The sequence below is a fragment of the Seriola aureovittata genome, chromosome 2 (assembly GCF_021018895.1).
Source record: "Seriola aureovittata isolate HTS-2021-v1 ecotype China chromosome 2, ASM2101889v1, whole genome shotgun sequence".
In the NCBI taxonomy this organism is placed as follows: domain Eukaryota; kingdom Metazoa; phylum Chordata; class Actinopteri; order Carangiformes; family Carangidae; genus Seriola; species Seriola aureovittata.
Window position 1 is genome coordinate 6,234,824 of NC_079365.1, and position 15,179 is coordinate 6,250,002.

The 15,179-nt window shown below is 41.4% G+C and overlaps 1 protein-coding gene across 7 annotated transcripts in view; it reads left to right on the forward strand.

The window, feature by feature from the left end:
- Positions 1-15,179, forward strand: part of foxp1b (forkhead box P1b) — a 150,676-nt gene that overhangs the window by 18,014 nt on the left and 117,483 nt on the right. For 2 of the 7 annotated variants that reach the window (XM_056391909.1, XM_056391924.1), the window contains exon 3: positions 571-632. The exons of the other annotated variants lie outside the window; for them this stretch is intronic. The gene's annotated coding sequence lies outside the window, so the exon portion shown is untranslated. The remainder of the gene's footprint in view (positions 1-570; positions 633-15,179) is intronic. 7 annotated transcript variants of the gene reach the window in all.

Sequence of the window (15,179 nt, forward strand, 5' to 3'; positions counted from 1 at the left end):
AATTGTTTTAATGCAATTCAGCTATTATTCTGTTCCTTTTCTGTCTATGATTGACATCACATGCAGCCATCTGAAATGATTGCAGCGTGTTTTTGTGTGGGCTGTCACAGGTTAATAAAGGGCAACTTTATGACTGTTCATGTGTTAAGGTGAGAAATGAACCGCAGAGGCCGGTTACTGTGATGCAAACAGTTTTGCTAATATTCTTACATTTTGTTTCTGTCGTAGTTGCTTATCTGCATGTTCAGATATGAAAGGGAGATAACTTGATATGCATGTAGGCCAGGAGATGCCAACAGGAATCGGTGTGTCATAACGAATCAAATACTTGTGGCTGACGATGATCACGTTTACTTTGCCAGTTCTTATGTCATTTCTGTACATGTGGGCTCAGTGGACAGGGGCTTTCCCCACCTTTCACTTCCTGTTTGTAATCGTTGTATCTTTCCCCTTCCTTCCTTCTCTCTCTCTCTCTCTCTCTCTCTCTCTCACTGTCTCTCTCTTTCTCTCTCTCTTTCGCTCTCTCCCTGTTTGTGTCCTCTCTGAAACCCCCGTGATCCTGCCCTCAAGAGTGTGAGCTGAATTCTGATTGGAGGAATGGAGTGCCAATCTGTCCTGCACCAGTGATCAGGGTATGTGGCAATCCTCCCACCAACCCTTCTCTTATTTCATACAGTAATGTAATGTATGTGCTGTAAGTCTGTGAAATGACTCCAAAACACTGTTAGATTTGACTACTAGCCGTATGTATATCAGACCATAACTAGTTTGAAGCAGATCCAAACAGATTATTCTGAGCTTTTCATCAGTTTTATTCTTCAGCTGTTTAGTGAGCATGTGTATGAATGAGAAAGACACAAATAGTAAAATAGTACATAATAGAAAATATATTGACTAATATTGCAATTATTTTGTATAAATAAAACTACTTGTTATTTGCGTAGACTGGTTCCAGGCCCCTGAATTGTTGCTGACATGTCAAATTTTTGCCAGTGGTTTCATGTGCGCTTGCACATGGCTGTTATCCCAGTTTAATATCAGCAGAGCCAATCGGGCTACTTCACAGCCCCCAGTCCTGGAGGTCCTGATTCAGAGCTTTTAAATGAGTTAGCCTAAAACAATGATACAATATTCTTATATTTGAATAGAAAAATCCTGACAAAGATTCATTTTAACTACTCCAGCTAGCTGCTAACTAGAGTACCTGTCTGACAATGAGGTAATAATTAGAAATATGAACCAATCTGTCTTTTTTCACACCACAAGTAATACAGAAGTGATGTTACTTTCTGTAGTTACTGTCGTATTTTTAGGCAACATTTGTAATTTCATGTGCTGGTTTCTAGCTTATACTTTAACCTCTTTACAGTGTTTTAAGATTACCTTTTTTTTTACAATTGTCAATCCGTCGATACACAGAATAGTAATAGCAAACTATATATTATAATCAATTAATGAATACATCAATAAAATAACTGTTAGTTGCAGCTGTAGTGGGCTATGATTAAAATGGAAAATGTAACTTTTTCAAGTCATGTTGATATAAAAAGGATTATCCAGAACACTTAAAGACCTTTGTCCTCAGGGTGTGGGATGAGTGTTTCTGTTATGAATGTAACATGCAAAGAGGGTCCTTATTAGTCTTTGCATCTTTTTTTAGTATACTATTAATACACTATGGCAAGGGAGGGGTATTTTCAGGTTAAACTCCAAGGTCATTTGTCTGCACCATTCATTCATGTCATTAGAATTTGGTTTTATAAATATATGAACATGATAATTAGTACACCAATATTAGTCATCTGAAATGTACTACAACTTCTACTACTACTACTAATTATAATGATAATAATGATAATAAAGTAAATTTCACGGCTGAAATCAATTAAATATTTGACAACCGTTCATACAGCATATTGCCCTCTGGCTGAATGTTGCACTGTCAGCTGCTGTGTGTTCATGACTCTCCTTTGTTTTTTAATATCTTTGGCGTACTGTAGTCTTTTTGTCCCTCTGCTCACCTCTGTCTGCCCTGGGAGCCCTGATTGGCTGAACACTTTCTGCACTATAGTCTGGCTGCTTGCCAGCCATGCTGCCAGTGGCTGCCGTGCCCCCTGATCAGAAGAGAATGTGACATTTGTGCAGAGGTAATGGAATCTGCGTGCAATTAAATCTCTGACTGTGAAGAGGAGTCTATCTCCTCCCCGCTTCCCCCATCTCCTGCCATTCCCAGCAGCAGGGGGGGTCAGGCGTGATGATGAAACCGTCCCAGCAGGCCCATCGCCGCGCTCTCTTTGCCAATCTCCATGTCAGGTTGTGTTTTTTAACTTTGCCGCACTAGCCCTGCCTCTATCTGGCAATTAATTACAGAAAACGTCCATTAGGAATCTCTCCAAATATTGTATAAGAATTAATATTCGGTTAAAAAAATTACATTACCAGGCAGCAATGTTACCAGAGCTTTAATGAATTCTGCTGCAGGTGACAGTTGTTATTTTGTAGTGAGTGTTGTTGGGCTGTTAAACATGCGTTGATAATTTTTTTTCTTTATGGGGGAGTGGTAGAGCACAAGGCAGAGAGGAAGAAAGCAAGGCAGAGGGCAGATTCATGCATGGATGAGAAGAGGGTCATATCTCTGCTCCTCTTTCTCTGCTGCCCTGCCACTACACTTAACGCCTCATTTGTGGGCTTTGTGGCCAATGGCTTGAGTCTGTGATCTGTTGCCATAAAAGGCAGCTTTTTCCTCTCTGCTGATGGGGCACTTGCTTGTGGGTTAATACCAGACCCCTCTATAGGCAGACTCACATCTAATGGATATGTGTATCCCCATCAGGATAGCTCATAAACATAAAACTCTCGGCTGCCATTGTACTTGGTGGAGCTGGTTGGGAGGGACAGAGCCACGCCATGCAAGCATTTCCCTTGAACTTGTGTAGGAGTAGTTCCTATCTGTGTTCCTCGGCCACACTGGGTGGACGGAGGTGCAGGATATCCAGATCAAGGTTTGGCTTAATCCTCCCTGTGTTGCTCACACCCTGTGTGGGTCTGTCTAAATGGCACAGTCTGAGTCCCTCTGCAGTTTAGCCACTGGACATGATATTCAACATGAATATTAAATGGAAATGTATGTTCCAGTCCATTTAAAGAATGAAAGATCACACTTTATTTTCCAAATGCTGCTGCCGAATGTCTGAACCCTGCTTTAATGTGAGTATTTTTCTGTCACGTTGGACTCTTTTTTTTTTCATGTTCACTTTCCCTGGTAATGTCTTTTGTCATGATGAATTATTAATGTCACTGTTAGTTGAAGGGAGCGTTGTCTCAGAAAATAAGAGGGTCACTCTGTTTCTTCTTTTTTCTGCAGCCAAGGGTTAATATGAACCAACAATCAAATGAACCTCCCCATTTCCTCGCTGCTCTGTGAAAACTGCTGGGTCTTAACTTTATTGACTAACATCCTGCTTGACAAATACAAAGCTATTCCTCTTGGCTCTCTCTGTTTTCCTCTGTTTTGCAGATGGCTTTGTGGCGTTGTGTGATACAGAGAAAAAGGCTTTGCTCGGGGAAGGAGAGAGAAAGAGGCTTACTCCATTAGTGTCATTCGAATGGTGAATTAGATCAGTCTGACAGATAGATGCGGAAAATTGTTTTAATTGTATAATTATCTGTGGTTAGCCACTTGTGCGGAAAAGTGCGGTGATGTGGGTGAAGGCCAGGGAAGAGCACATTTTGGCCTTTATGTGGTTATTTTGTCTTTGCACAGGAAATGAACAACAATCGAGGGTCCTGAGGATAAAACACAAACACACCCAAACTCGCAGACACACACACTCGCCCCTGGGCAGGTTAAGACGTGCTCAGTGAGATGCTGCCCTTTAAAGTAATGTGTCTGGCCAGTGAGTCCTCTCCTCGGGTAAAGAGGAGGATGCCTGTAACCATCTGAACAAGATGGCACAGCTTTGCACAAATGTAACAGCTATGTGGAATGTGACTCGTTTAACACTACTGGCGCTCTGAAGACAGAGAGAGAGAGAGAGAGAGAGAGAGGCCCCATATATCATTAACTCTCTTAGTAACAATCAGCTGATTTCTGAAGAGATGTAAACTGCAAGACTACGGACAGATGGCACTAAATCTTTGGCTTTACATCTGTCAGTTGCTCTGTGCTTTTTTTAAAATTCTTTTTCTGCAAAACATTCCCATGAATGAGTTTGCATGAAGTGCCGATCTTCACTGCCAATTTGGCTGGAAAATAATAATAGCTATTATCTCCCCGTTTCAAACAGTGAGGAGTTATTTTACTAACCCTTTACTTTTTGTTGTATACAAAATGTTTAACTGCCAGACTAATTTAGCTTATAGTCTTTTTTCCCCCAGATTATTGTTTTTATAGTTTTGAATAAAAGCACTCTCACATTGCATCCTTTGCCCAAAGAATGTCATCACTGTTAAAGCAGCAAACTGCTTAGAATTAAATATTGCTGCTGCTTTAACAAAGGTCGTGTGTATGGATGTTTTGTATGTTCCTCTGTTCCTCCAGTCGACTAATATTTTGCCAGGAAGGAATTTGTTGATTTAATTGGAAATTTTATAAAATATTTATCACCCTCATCAGGGCGCTGAATTATATAAAAATGTAAAATATGCAAATTTATATTTTGATTTCAATGATCATGATGAATGAAAAAACAAGCATGCATACAGAAAGCATGTAGATGTGGCTTATAGCAGATCTGAGTGTCTTATTCTTTTGACAGATCAGTTACTGGATTTTTCAAACCTGGTGGGCAAAGCTGAGCCCAGGCCAAACACTAAATGCTCTGCAGTCAGCAGCTGCATTCAGTTTTCAGCTCAACTCATTCAAGTGTAATAAAACAATGCAAGAAATGCTGGAGAGCTGTGGGCCTGGATGCTCTCACTCTTAAAGGAAAAGTTGCAATGGAGGTGCTGCTGTATAAATTCCCTTCACCGAATGATTGTTTCTGTTCCTGGTTTTGTCTATTAGCAGAAACGTTTTGTTATATAATACTCAGGTTGGTTTGTCGTCACAACAAGCAGGCCTTAATCAAATACACTCTGAGCCAGTCTGATGAGAGTCTTGCAACACAAAGCAATTTATGGACTTGAGAGCTTGTCATGTCTCAGTTGTTGCCTTCGTCATGCTCTGTTGTTCAGCTGCATCTCCTGTGATAATGCACAGGGGATTAGCAGGTAACAAGGCAGCAGCGCTCCTCTGAGGATGTTGCGCGTGGCTTTGAATGTCTCGCACAATACTACATAAACAGAAGGGGAGTACCACCAAATGGTGATTTCCCGGCTGCACAGGGAGCCTCCTCCTGGATAATGTGGTAATGAAAGGTGACAGGAAGGACTCAGGGTCTGGAACGAAGCCGGGGCAGCTGGTCAGAGCAGGAGAATAGGAAGCAGTGTGCACCCGGGCTAAAGTGCAGCGAGAAGCAAATTAAAGCTCATATCTGCCATCTCCCTTGCCTCCCTGCACTTTCCTGTTTGGACTTGAAGGTGATTGGGAGCCAAGGCGGTGACAGTTGACGGAAGCTACGCGGAGGAGAGAGTATTTATTTACAGTGAGATGCAGCGATGCTTGTTCAGGATGCGGTTTCACGCAGGATGTGCCCCCCCCCCCCCCCCCCCCCCCTCCACACACACACACACACACACACACACACACACACACACACACACACACACACACACACACACACACACACCTCCTCCCATCTTTCTCATCTCCACCCTCACACTACAATCCCCAGGTTTGATCAAGAATGGGAAGTGGGTTATTGGGGAGGAGGGGCCGGCCTGCTACAGCGCCAGGCAGCCTGTATTGTGTAAGAGGCCAGGTCTGGACACAGGCAGCAGAGTGCTCGCTCAGCATGCCTTCCTGCCTGGCCCAGGAGGTGGTACCAGAAAGGAGTGTGAAGCATTAACATTGCATTGTGTGATAAAGATTTGTCTTTAGGTGTTACATAAAAAGGAAACAGTGTGCGTGTGCATACATAGATCTATGTTTGAAGTAGAGACAATGAGAGATGATGTGCGTGTGAGAAAAGTGTGTGTGTTTTAAGACAGTCCCAAAGAGAGAGTGTGTGTAACCTGCCAGGAATTCCACCTTGTAAAGCAGGGATTAGGGGGGAGTTGAAGGTGTGTAAATCCCAATAATTACACCGTGCGCTGGTTGCAGTACAATTACCTTTGTCGTCACCCTACAATGCCATATTCACGTGACGATAAACTACTCATTTTGAAGATGCAAGCGTGTGCAGCATTATTTCTTACCACCCAAGAGGAAATGTCCAGAAAAATTTGGACTTTATTAGTGAGATGAAACTGAACATGTAGCAGGCACAAGATTTTTTACCTGGCCAACTCCTGCCATCCCCGGCTTTTCTTTCATCTGGAGAGATATCGAGCGCTAAGCATGTGAGTGCGCTGAAAAGGTGAGCCGTTCTGATCTCTGCTCACTGGCTGTCATGTCAGCATTAATCCACCCAAAGTTTCAAAGGCAGGTTTTATGACCTGCCTTACGGCCTCATCTATGTGGACAGCGGCATCTAAACTCTGGAGAACCTGCCACATAAAAAGCACATCTGTTAAAGCCTAAATTGTAAAACAGCCCCCACGTGTCCGGGCAGCGTTGAGTTAATCATACACTCAAAGTGCAGCTTATAACACTCCCCACAGCGGCAACAGCAGTTATTGTCTTATATTCACTTCTTTTTTGCCCCAATGTATTTTCATGTCTTTTTCAAAGCTTGTGACCTTCAGAGACAGTGTACACAGTTTCTCCTGGATTAGATGGTATCTGTTTAGTCAAGAAGAAAACCAGCTGTGTTTTCACTACAAATTTGTTAGGTAGAGTGGGGGATGGGAGAACTTTTTTCTTTTTTTTTTAAATGTCTATTTAATTTGACAGTTATTGTTAAGATGGCACCTGTATTGTCTTTGAATATTATTTCAAACATCTATTTTTTGACTACCTTTTAATTGAGTCAAGTTTTAATAACACTAGCTGGCTCTGCTTGCATAGTTAACACTGTATGAGTTTTTTCACAATAAAAGCCTACTACTTCCTTTACATTAAACTCTTAATTTTGAATGACAGAGTGATAAATACAACAATAATGGGGAATTTCTGTGGGGCTTAAATGTCAGGCGTAGCAGGCTAGTAGCATTAGCAAATGATAGCAAGTGCTACGCTCAGCCTTGAGGTTTAACACCACATTCTAATAGATGAGGTACTAGATTTGTGAGTGATGCAATTTAAGCAGCAGTTGTCATTACAGGGACGCAGCTATTACACACTTTTGTCAGCTCAGTCCCTTAAAGAGGAAGTGAGCCTGTTCTACTTGTGTGTATTCAGTCATTGATCATATCAGTGCTTTCAGGGTCCTATCTACTGTATGTTAATCTGGGGGCCATACCTGTGGCCTGTGTGGCCACCATTGTGTGCCACCGGGTCTGAGAATTTAGCTTTAGAAGAGGGAGAAATAAGACGCTGGGGAAGGAGGAACGCATAACCACAGTGACATAAATCACAGAGCTGATCTGTAAGTTTGCTCAAAGTTATTCTGGTAAATAACCTGAGGGGCAAACAGTGTGTTGGTCTTTGGTTTCTGTCACTTATCACCATTAGTTTTGTAAATATTGTCAGTAACTTTAATGGTGAGAACACCAATTGTACTTGTAGGGCATTTTAATTATTTTTCTATAGAGATTAACTAGTCAAAAAGTGTAATGCAATTCTGTATATTATTGTGTATGTGTTTACTATAGTTGCAGACTTGAGTTTCTGTAAGTGGTGACAGTCAAGGGATATCTGTAACAGAGGTTTCATGAATGGGTTGAGTGCATGTCCAGTAGAACACATCATCATCGTCACACAGGATCTCTTGTATATAAAACTTTAGACCAATGATTTGATTAGAAATATTTTTCAGTTTTACATTAAATTCTTATGCTCTTATAATCAGTATGAATAGTATTTGTATTTTGAGCTGGAAAAAGATTTGAGTGCATCTGTAATATTTATATTAGTTGAAAGAGACACATCTTCAGTTGTAACAAGTTAAGTATGTAGCTCAAAGCTTTTTTCCATTCAAAAGCCGAACTAATCACTTTCAAAAACAAGTGAATTTAGCCAAAGCTGAGAAGTCAAATAAAGTCCAGGTTGTATTGTGAAATATTTTTTTTACCAGGTCAGAGACTCCGGCTCCAACACCTGTTACTGCTAAAGGCACTGAGGCAGCAGTCTTAAAGAACATACAGTCAGTAATTGATAATGACAACACGGTTACATCTCGCATGAATCGGGAAAGATTTGTTATTTACCATCATAGACAATGCTCTCTGTGAGTGTAAGCTGGGTCTTAGCCTAATTGATGTTTTGGAAGATGAGCTCAATTGGATGAGTCATTAGGCCTATTACCAGAGTTTTATTAAATGCCCCCACCCAAAAAAAGAAATCTGTTGCGGTATTTTTTTTCTTCTTCCTACAATAACAGGAGGTTGGATTGGTAAAAGGCAGATAATATATGTGTGAGATTGATCAGTGAGTAGCGACCCCATTATCTCCTGAGATGTTAATTACACTGTGCTCAGCTTGCATGTCAAAAGGCAGATAATTGAAGAAGGTAAAAGATGTGCCACACTTTATTTATGCTTTCACTTGGAGCTGCTAGAAGATTGTCCCTCTCTCTTGTGTGCTTTTTATTCCTCCTCTTTCTTCTCTCTTTTTTTTGTCTACAGTGTATTTATTGTTGGGTCATATTACATTGTCAGGGTTGATCATTTTGCAGAGATATTGCTCACAATCATTACCATGGCCTGTGTATGTGTGTGTTTCGACACACACGGGAATCTTCTCTCCTGTCTCTGCATTCACGGCTACAGCTTTCTAAGGCCTTTGAAGGTCTCATACTCAGATGTTGTGTTTGACGAATACTTATTTTTATTCTCTTAAACATCTCTCCCATGCATTATTCCTGGCTTGGTTTTAAATTCAGCAGTTTTTTTATTATTATAAATGTCACACTGATAATCTGCCTCTGGTGCTGAAAAACTATACATCTGAAAATGAACATGGATGCAGTCATGCTTCATAAAAAAGAGAAGCTGTAACTCCTTAAATGTTATTTTATGTAAAAAGTGGAGCTATCATTTACTGTAACAGGGTAAAGTTAGTGTAATAACAATCTCCTGTTGGCTGATGAAATGTCCTGGTTGGTGATATCAGTAATTTGTTACAGTGACTACAGCTGCTAGATGATGACAGCAAGAGTGGCGAAGCATAACACAAACATTAAAGAAGAGAAAGAATAAAGGGATGGCAGCATTTGTGGGAGGCTCTTTGTGCTGTTCTCCATTGCTAAAGTTACAGCATGTGTCCACAGTGGTCTGCTGAAATACACACTTAGGTGAGAGGGTGCAAAAAAGCGCCACAAACCCTTTGAAAGGTCTGACACTTTTTTCTGTTTTGCTTTTCTTTTTCTTTTCTTTTTTCTTTTTTTTTTTTTTAACAGTGTTTCTGATCTGAGTGTAGTTCCCCCACCTGTGTAGCTTGGTGTCTGTAAACTTCCTATTGACAGTGTATAAAACATAGGGGACACGTTGTTCTTGAAAAAAAAAAAAAAAAATCTTGTTTGTCATTTCGCTTGCTTAGATATCGTCAAAACTGTGGTTTCCTGTGGAGAACTGTGGTGTCTCTGTGTGCTGCAATTTACAAGTGCACGTGAATGCTGTCTGCACTCCCAAATGCGAATGTTCACACACGCACACGCACGCACGCACACACACACACACACACACACACACACACACACACACACACACACACACACACACACACACACACACTCTCTCCTCTTTATGTGTCGTCATCGTAACGTGGGAGGGTGGAGCCTCGAGGGAGTGGCCAGGCTGTGGTCATCGCACCTCAGGGGGCTGATGGACAGTTGCTGCACAGATGATTTAGTGCATCACCTGCTGGACACTGCAAAGAATGAGCACAGCATGATGGGAAACCACATTCACAACACTAGGATTTTTTTAGTGTGGTGACATTACCACTGTGTGTGACTGTTTTTTTCTGGTTTAGTAGTTTACTTTCACTCATTTGTATATTTTCTCTTTTTTCCCCCAGTTAAACATCTCAGAGTCAGTAACTGACATCATGACACCAGATTATCATAATGAAAAAAGGCACAGTTTCTTATGTAACAGTGGACGAAGATGAAGACAAATGTCCAGAGGGGCTTTTTATGGTTGGAATTCACAGAGGTTTTAGTTGGAAGTGTTGAAAGAAGAAACAGTTTAAAGCTGAGGGCTGGTAGCACAAGCACAGGTTCATTTTTTCCTTGCTTCATCTGACCAATATCTACCATCCATTAGCATCGTTCCACTTGTTTATCTGCTTTGCCAAAAGCCCAGAAGGCTCCATAAGGCAGACAACGGACTTCATTAGATTTGAAGTTTTTATGGTATTGAGTTTGAAGTGTTTTTCTCATTTTGGCCACTTTTTGTTTGCCAGAGAAAGACCTCTGCTCTCTCAGATGCCAGCCAGCAGTATTTTTGCTCTGGTGATGCAGCCTTATCTGTGCTTGAGGTCTGTACTTTAATGGGCTTTATTGATCTAAACAACATCAGGGGTTGCGGTGATGTTATTAAGGCAGAGATAACTTCTGTGTAATTCCACTCCAACAATATATTAGCCTTTTATTGGTCTAAATAACTTTGCCTTTTAGACAGTAATGCACCAGTAAGTCACAGCAGCTCTTCATGTCGGCAGGATCTTAATAAAGCATTTCCTCTGGACATCCTGCTGCGGAGAGAGTGAAAAACGACAGGTTAAAAGGCATGCTGGGAAGTTTCCATGCCATCACTGTAAATTATCTCTTTTGAATACATAAATAAAGCCAGAAGAGAGCTGTGAACGGGAAGGGGCGGGGAGATTGGTGGAAGTTTGCGCAAACATATGTTTCAGCGCTTTCTCTGTTGCACACACATGGAGGTGCTGCGAGGAGGAACGCCCACAGGTTTCCCAAAAAAAGACAAACTGGAATATGAGCAACATCACGTCGGCAGTAGCAAATCAGTCTCATTTTATTACCATATGGTATAGGTGAATCGATTAGCTACTGTAGATAATCAATTTGAATTGTTCGTCAGACGACTATGTGCAAAATAAGACACAGCTTTCAGATCTGATAGTTTGTGATGGGTAATTAATCCATAATGTGTGCCACTTTATAGCCTAAATAACAATTAAAACACAAAAAACAGGAAGTTTAAGCCTTAACATGGTATAATATTTGTAGTATGTGCTCGATATACCTGAGCAAGTACAGTAATCATGATATATATGGTATGTAAGTGGAGATAATAACAATATTGATAGGTACATATATGGTGTAATGATTTTATACCTAAAAGAAAAAAAATAGTTATGATAGTAGTAGCAGTAAACGGTAGCAATAGTTGAAAATGCCACTACAGGTAAATTATCCATCTGAACCATCCAGAGAAAACAGAATAAAAGATTTAGCCACAGTTGTATCAGTTAAAGGTAGAATAAGGGTCGTAATATAATGATATAGGATCAAATTAATTATAGTATTGCAGAGTTGTTGTTGTATCGTTGGCTTACATGGTGCATTGTGTGTCTACAAACGTCTTAATGGACAGTTGCAATAATTCCCTCCTTTCAAGGGCAGCATATATCTAATATTTATATGAAATAACGAACCCATTTATCTGGAAGTGTATTTTCAGAGGGGTGGGGGGAGGAGGGGTGGGGGCAGGGCTTCATAATTTGCAGCTATTTAAAGCCGTGGTTTTGGTAATGAATTATTTTGTCATCTCGACTGTGATGAGATTCATCTTTAATAACTGTAACAATTATTTTATTAAAAAGAGAAGCCATGCATTATGGCTATCTCGCCAAGGTCTCAAGCTGGAAGGAATTCTCATTAAGAGCATTATATTACCCCGGTGCGCTTTCACTTGGATGTCCCGCTGAAATTACATTAGGTGTCAACAATGTTTGTGTTAGAAGTAAGCAGTCATATTTACAGAGGCTAGCTTTTTTCATTTGCCGCCTGACACTGGCAGATGTATTAAAAAAGATACTAATGCTCCGTATCTGATTAAGTCACTTGGAGAGAAACTCCTCTAAAGTGCTGACTTTTAATATGAGGCCAGCGCCGCTCTGCCATCGATGCAGACATAAATCTTTATTCAGAGATGAGAAACTTTTGATTGCCAGAGATTACTATGTGATATATTTAGTTGGAACAAAGGACCGTTATCACCCCTCATTCCCAACATTTAGATCCTTCCCAAACTATAAGCATCAGGTTGTTTGTGTCATGATTGATTTATCAGTGCCTTTTCATCTACATCCTGTGTTTCTTCTGATGGCTAGCGTGGTGTGCAACATTGTGTTTTGTTAATGGTTTCATGCCCAGGGTTGCTGCTAATGACACGGTTGTAATTGTTTGTCAGTGTGATAATGTGTGATTTCCTATTTCCATGTGAAGTTGGACATTTGATGAAGGAGGGATCTTGTCAGGAAGACAAAGTGCTGTCATTTGTCAGCGGCTAAATGAGCTACTCTCCAGACATCCTCTCAGTTTTCAGTGGCAATATCATATTCACAGATCCCTTTTTGGGCTGTTGCCATGATTTCCACATAATTCAGTGTTTTGTATAAAAGGCCAAAAAACCATTCATTCACTGCTGCTTGTCTCCACATGTGGAGCACAGGAGCTTAGATAAAGGCGGTGTTCTTCAGTAAATTCAGTCTAATTTTGGTGAAAAAGTCAGAAACTGTGAAACCGAGATTAAGATCAAACAAACAACGAGATAAAAGTTTCATAAAGTCACTCAGGTTGGGTTGTGTGCTGACATTTAGAAATCTGTTAACTGTATTTCACAGAAAGACAGAAGTGAAATTACTGAGTGTGGTAATCTTTTATTCTTAGTGTTTGCCTGGAGTCATCACTTCCTTAAACTTTAACATTTTTAAACTGAGAAACAATTTCATCATGTTCGGAGGAAAGACTGTTAGTTCATGTCACTGTATACTTTTAGTTATGATGTTCTGATTGCATCTTTCCTTGGCTAATAGTCAATAATATGTTTTGTCCATGTTGCCTCTGCAGTGATTTCATAAACTTATGAGGCACATAATTGCAGCAATTGAAGCACAGGATTGTGGGACTGCCTTCATACTTTCCAAAGTCTTTGATGTAGTCGCCCCCTGAACAGACTGCGTCTGTTTCTGATTAGACTGATTCCATATTGTGGGGTTGGGGGCAGATCCTTCCTAGTTAACAACCTAATGAGCTAAACAAGCCAAACAAAGGAGAGGTGTAGTGAATGAGTCTCCTGAGGGAGCTACTTATTGTCACAATTGCCCCTCTATCCTCTCTCTCCAGTCCATATCGATTCATGTCCTCACTGGTTATGCTCTGTCCGCTGTAGCACACATGGGTGGTGTAATCAGCTAAATGTAGCCTCTGCTTTCTTATTATTACCTGGGTGCTTAACACTAATATTTTTTTTTTCCTTCAAGGACAAATGGTGTAGGAGAAGGCAGATCTTGTGTGAAGTCCCTGAGCTCTCGCTGAGCGGCAGATCTCTTTTCGGCGCCAGCTGTTCTCTCAGATACACCAGGCCGTGCTGAAATTCTCTTAATATAATTCTGGGGGCTCAGGAGAATAGTGCAGAACAAGCGTGCCAGCGAGGAGAACGTTGAATTTTTCATCAGTGGGCCTCAACTCGCTGAGTTAGTGGGCAGCGCTCTCATTCATGAGCAGATGTTCAGCGCAGTTACACTCTGCAGTTAATGTGAACTTACTGGCCTCTCTGCCATTGGCTGCAAGGACGTTGGCAGCGACCTGGCATCTGAGAATTACTCCCAGTAAAAGGCACGGGCCTGGAAAGCGTAGGCCTGGCCTTTTTTAGCCACTTCCCAGCCCAGGAGCTGGATCTTGGTCAGGGGAAGGCACTGACAGCCCATCCGTCTTCAGCCCGACAGTGATGAAACACTTGCCACTGTTTGCTTGGGGAATAGCAGTGAAATTCCTGCAGATAATTTCCACTGGTTTTATGTTAATTTCTAATGACTAAGGTGAAATATGCTGCATGTGTGCGAAACGTAAATACATGAAGGTTCATACTAACCCGCTACTAGTATGAAACAATAACACATACAGAGGAATTATTTCAGTACCCTTTAAAGATGAAATCCATAGGAACAAGGCACCTGTGAGGGGGTAAGAGTTTGGCCCTGGTAGATCTATAGCTGAAACCAGCTGGTGCTGTGGTCAGCCTGGTGGGCTGTATCCTCTCCCCAGCCTGGTGCCTCGGACATCTGCATGCCCAAGCTGCTCAGCCTGGGTTTGATGTGGTCATACAGATCTGTAATAGCTTCCTTCTAACTAAGCAAAAGGCTATTTGATGTAAAGTGCCATTAACTGGTCAGAGTGTGTACGTGACACCAAGTTTAGTAGGCGGCATGCCAATCATCTCGGCTGTGTGCAAAAGTCATCACAGTAAAGTTGTGCATATGGGACTTGAAGTGTGGAAATGACAAGCTCTTGTTTCCTCTGCACATCTCATTTTCACTTTATAATTGGTCGTTTTCAGGTTGGCTTTACGAGAGCAAAACTAATTAGTGTTTCTAAATTCAGCAGAAAAAAAAAGTCAGTCGGCTTGATTGTTCTGGTTTCCTCTCTTGTGTCAGGCGCTCAACAATAAAATAAGACTCTAATCATTTTCAAATTGCTCGTATTTTTAAACCCCAGAGCTGAATGTCACTCCCGGTCTCTTGGCATTTTGTTTGGCAAGATCAGGGAACAGTGGTTGCCCTCTCGCCTGTGTGCTCTCTTTGTGATTCGTGGGAAGTTTGGACTTGGGGCTTGTGGAAAAAAAACAATGCGTTGTGTTTTAGGTGGGGTTGTTTCTGCTTTGATTGGGAACGTCCTGCTGACAGGAGCAGCCCAGCAAGTTTACAGTAGCTGTGACATTGCTGTTACCTTTATTCAAAGTGCTCCAGCTGCAGCGAGCCCTCAGGAAGCCCAGCGCAGGCCCACATGGGCGGCTGGCGGCCCACAGAGAGGAGAATGAGCCCTGTTTGAGTTGGCAGACGCTCCCCTCTC